The sequence below is a fragment of the Pleurodeles waltl genome, chromosome 4_2 (genome assembly GCF_031143425.1).
Source record: "Pleurodeles waltl isolate 20211129_DDA chromosome 4_2, aPleWal1.hap1.20221129, whole genome shotgun sequence".
NCBI classification, from domain to species: Eukaryota; Metazoa; Chordata; class Amphibia; order Caudata; family Salamandridae; genus Pleurodeles; species Pleurodeles waltl.
Genome location: NC_090443.1, coordinates 585,420,040 through 585,425,748, shown reverse-complemented (window position 1 = coordinate 585,425,748; position 5,709 = coordinate 585,420,040).

Genomic DNA, 5,709 nt, shown 5'->3' with positions numbered 1-5,709 from the left:
GCTTGGTACATATGGCCCTGAATAATAGTCGGACATGGCTCAACGAAACTCTGGACTGCATTGTTACCATGTGTTAACGTGTGTAATACATCTCATTACTGGTACACTAACAGTTTGTTCAACTTGCATTCCACATGGCCACAAACATTGCATGCAGCACATCACAAAATCTGCTACTGTCACTCAGGAGCATTCTACTGTACACATTTGTCAATTAGATACTCACCAACAGGGACACCGATCACCACACCCAGGTGGTCCAGCAGGTCCTGTTCTCTGGCCACCAGGTCAACCCAGCTATGCTTTAGCTGGTGCTCGTTCCGGGAGGTATTCAATATTCATTGAAAGTACAAGAGCACCTCCTCCCAACGCAGCCATCTTGCCTCCGTGTGATACAACTGTATCACACTGTCCCCTGCCTCCACATCATTGGAAGGAAGTAGCACACTAGACACAACAAATGCTCCAAGCTCCTCCTCATCCATGCGCCCCAGTCTTGACCTTCCCGACATGGTACAGTACAGTATTTTACCACAAAATGAGAAATAAAGGAAAAGAAAGTAGAAAAAGGAAACTTACAAACCCCAATGACAGACCCCAACTACCCCAACTAATCTAACCCACAAACAGACACCCGCCAGTACAAATACAATACTGACAACAATAAAAGACACAAATACACTTACACAGGTACAAAATACAATAAGGATACACAAGAAGACAAAAGATAGACCACACAAGAGACAATATACACAATCCACAAGAGAGCAAGACCAACACACAGCCACAAAGTCAAGAACAATCACAGACTGCAAAGTGAAAGTGAAAGTACACCCACTGTACCATGTCTGCAAACAGGATTTCCTATTACATCACTTCCTGTGCCCTTTGTGCCTGTTTTCCGTCTTGCGTGTAAACTGATTGAGTAGTTTGCGTGAATATTTTTGACGCATAAGCTATATGTGTGTCAAAATCCCACGCATTACCAGGAAACTATATTTTTATGGATATCCGCATGTGTGGGGTGCGCTGGTGAATTTAACGTAGGGACCCATTGATGTTTAGTGTGCGTATGCACCATTTTTCGACGCATTTGCGTCAACATTTCTGACTCAAACTGTGTTTGCATGATTTTTCATTATTTAACATGCATACAGCCTATATCGAGACGAAGATAGGATGGTATGGCCTGCAGTGTGTGTTCTAGTGTTTGGCCACATGTGGTAGACCATGCAACTGCGGCCCACATTTCTACTATCTTTGTGCAGGATTCGCTTTTTTTTACTGACGCAAAAGCAGCACAAAGTTAGGTAATTTAGATGGAATTTGTAAGTTTGCGCAGATTTTGCATCAATAAATGTCGGCAAGGCTGCGCTACAAAAATATAAATCATGGCCTGTGTGTTTTGTGTGTGTGAATTGACTGTTACAACGAATTGTGTGTGTTAGAAATGGGGTCCTTGGTTGGCAGTCAGGTTACCCCTGGTCCAAGCAAGGACTCTCACTCTAGTCAGGGTAAGTCACACACAATCCAAATGATCCTGTGCCCACCCTCTGGTAGCTTAGCACTGAGCAGTCAGGCTTACCTTAGAAGGCAATGTGTAAAGTATTTGTGCAATAAATAATGCAATAACACAGTATATCACCACAGAAATACACCATACAGTGTTTAGAAAAATCTAATATATTTATCTGATAAGATGAAGGTCAAAACGATTAAAATGCAATAAGTATATGTTGAGATATCACTGTAAAAGTGATATAAAGTATCTTAAGTCTTTTAAAAGCAATACATGTCGCTTTCAAGCAACAAAGTACCTGGTTTACATGCAAAATCTCCTCAAGGAACTGAGGAGGATGAGATGTATGGAAACAAATGGGTGTGCGTCAATTTCTTGGGCCGCACAGGGTGATGCGTCATTTAGTTTTTAAGCAGGGACGGCTGTGCATCGATTTCTGGTGCTTGGTCATGGATCCTCTTCGGGTTGCAGGGTTTTTGGATGCCCCATGGACAATGCATGGATTTGCGACGCTGGCAGGACAAAGTCACAGGAGCTGTATCAATTCGGTGCCCGTTGCGTCGAAATTTCTACCACACGGCAGGCACTGGATTGATTCCTCTCTGGAAGTCAGGCTGCGACATTCCGGCTTGGCTCTGCGTCAATCCAGTGGGCCGTGCGTCGAATTTCCGGATGCTACACTGGAGCTTCATCGATCTTCTCGATCCGAAGTCGGGCTGCGTCGTTCCGGTTCGATGTGAAGTGAATTTTAAATAGCGGTACTGGCTGTGCATCGTTTCTGGCAGGCTTTGCATTGAATTTCGCCGCACAAGGAGTCCTTCTTGTTGAGATGAAGTCTTTTTGGTGCCAACACTTCAGGGAACAGGAGGCAAGCTTTATCCAAGTCTTTGGAGAGCACTTCTCACCACAGCCAGAAAGCAGCAAGGCAGCAGGGAAACAGCAAGGCAGTAGTCCTTCACAGAAAGCAGACAGGTGAGTCCTTTGGGCAGCCGGACAGTTCTTCTGGGCAGGATGCAAGTTCTGGTACAGATTCTCTTCTCCAGGAAGTGTCTGAGTTGGTAGGGGCAGAGGCCTGTTTAAATACCCAAATGTGCCTTTGAAGTGGGGGAGACTTCAAAGAGTGGCTTAGAAATGCACCAGGTCTCCTTTCAGTTCAATCCTGTCTGCCAGGGTCCCAGTAGGGGGTGTGGCAGTCCTTTGTGTGAGGCCAGGCTACAGTCCTTTGACATGTAAGTGTTGGGCCCTCCACCCTCCCATCCCAGGAAGACCCATTCAAAATGCAGATGTATGCATGTATGCAGGTTGAATATTCTGTGTTTGGGGTGTGTCTGAGTGAATGCACAAGGGCGCTGTCAACTACACCCAGCCAGACGTGGATTGTAAGGCAAAGAACGATTTAAGTGTAGAGAATTTCTCACTTTCTAAAAGTGGCATTTCTAAAATAGTAATATTAAATCCAACTTCACCAGTCAGCAGGATTTTGTATCATCATTCTGGCCATACTAAATATGACCATTCTACACCTTTCAGATCAGCAGCTACCAATCAAACAATATATGAGGGCAGCCCAAATGTTAGCCTGTGAAGGAAGCAGGCCTCACAGCTGTATAAAAATGAATTTAGGAGTTTTACACTACCAGAACATGTAAACTATACAGGTACATGTCCTGCCTTTTGCCTACACAGCACCCTGCCCTATGTGTTACCTAGGGCATACCTTAGGGGTGACTTATGTGTAGAAAAAGGGGAGTCTTAGGCTTGGCAAGTACTTTTAAATGCCAAGTCGAATTGGAAGTGAAACTGCACACACAGGCCTTGCAATGGCAGGCCTGAGACAAGGTTAAGGTGCTCCTTAAGTGGGTGACACAATCAATGCTGCAGGCCCACTAGTAGCATTTAATCTACTGGCCCTGGGCACAAATAGTGGACTTTACTAGGAACTTATAAGTAATTGGGTATGATCCAATGTCATCATGTTTAAAGGGAGAGAGCATATGCAGTTTAGCACTGCCAGGTCTAACAGTGTGCTTCTGTTGGAACGGCATGCAATACATTAGGGGTAATGTTCATGTATGAATGTGTTACAAATGGGTATCAACATCAGATGTCAGTCAATGAGGTACAACAGTCATGATATGTGTTTGTAATATGTACTGACTCATTTGTTGTGTGTAGTTGTTTGACTTTGGGGCCAAAACATTTTCCACGACAAACAATAAACAGGGAAGATCGAGGATGGCTGATGAGGGCTATGTCGGATATGTTACCCCTCACATGTCATTAATTGTTGCCTACCACTTCATGGTGACTTGTGTGTGAACAACCCATAAGTTAGGTATTTAAAAATGTTTGGTAAATACAGTGTGTGCGACACAGAGCCTCAATTCCAATCATAAAGTTGTCATGTACATGTCAGTTTGACTAATGTAAAGTACCTATGTTCCTCCTGTGGCTGTGGTGGACCAGCAGCCCAGGCTGCATGTGTTCACATATTTTCAGAGGTGCATTGCACAAAAGTGTCCAGTTCAAGTGTGTGGGCATGTGTACCCTCTGTCAGTATTGGGCTCCATGGTGTTACGGTTTCGTGCAGTTCTAGTCAGGACTCTGTTGGGGCAACCCTTGAGTTCACAGAGCATCTTTCAAAGCAGATATGTCCTACAGCCGAAGAGCAGCTAAAGGCATACAAGGGGAGAGGGCAGCTAAGGTATGGCAAATAATATAGAAGAGTGAGGACAGAGCATCCTTAATGTGGACAAATATGTAACAGATCAGTAATGGACAAACACGCAGGGCTCATCACTACGTTTGTACACAGGGTAGGGCTCTGAACTTCCCACAGCAACAGGGAAAGTCAGTGCCTCTATGCAGGTTAATCTAACAGCTAGTCATCACGCAAGCCCCATCGAAAGGTGGCGGCAGAAGCAAATCTGTGTCTGGTCCCTCAGGGCACAAACAATTTCAGAATGGATGCACCTCTTGTCACACAAGCTCCTTGCAGAGATACCTAATGTCACGCTTACTAATGTCAAAGGTCTGTTCATACATTCCTGTTACCAATGCTATTTCCCATCCAGTGCCTCATGTATGATACACTTATTTATCTTATGACTGAAGATGTCATAGTTGTGTCTCATGTGCTACAGTAGACCATGTTGCCTGTATGGATGTCTTTCATAGCTGTGGTCCTATGATTTTGCCCTTCATATGTGAAATAGAAAAGATGATTTTTATACAAACTGTGTGATGCTTTCTGTACAATCATACACATCAAATGTGATGTGGTATCAGAAGTAGTAACATTTGTCTTTGTGACATGCTCCCTGAGGTAATACTCAGATTCCTAAAGAACAAGTGATGCATAAATAATTACCCAGAGCAGGATTGAGGGATAAAGTGAGGTTTTTATTTCCATATCGTAACAATGTGTTTATAGTTACTATTGTTGAATAAAGTTTTGAACTATCTGCTGTCCGCGACACATTCCTGAAGCTGTGTTTGGATGTTCCCCATCATTTTCCCTGGCACCATCCGCCTCTTCCTCCTCTTTAGGCAGTTCTTGTTCAGGTTCATATACGGGGATGTTCCTCCTAAGAAAAATGTTTTGCAGGATGGCACAAGTCAATATGATCTTGCAGACCATTTTTTTGGGAATATAGGAGGCTGCCTCCGGTAATGTCCAGGCACCTGAATCTGGACTTCAGGATGCCAAAGGTCAACAGTGGTGCGTGTCCTCTGATGTGCCTCATTATAGGCACCCTCTGCTGCTATGCTTGGGTTGGGGAATGGGGTCATGATCCATGGCTGGATCCTGTAACCCTGATCAGCTGAAAGAGAAAATAGGAGGAAGTATTTTGCTGTTGCTTGCACCAGGAATGTCATGTAGCATGGCAGTTGATATTTTGTGTCGTCTGTGACTCATATGTGTTTGTGGCATTGTGTGGGATCCTGGACTTCTGTGAGGTTCTTTCTGCATTGGGTTGTTTGAGTTCAGAACTTGTGTTTGGCTCATTGACCTGATATCTATGGTTTAGTTTCCAAATTGCAGTTCAGTGTGTATCTCCCATGCATTGTGTAGTGAGCAAGATGCTTTAATGTGCGTTCACTGGAGGGGACATGATATTTCCGCACACAAAACAGAGTCCATTGTGGTGGTAACATGGTTGCACTACATGGCCAGGACATCCCATCCA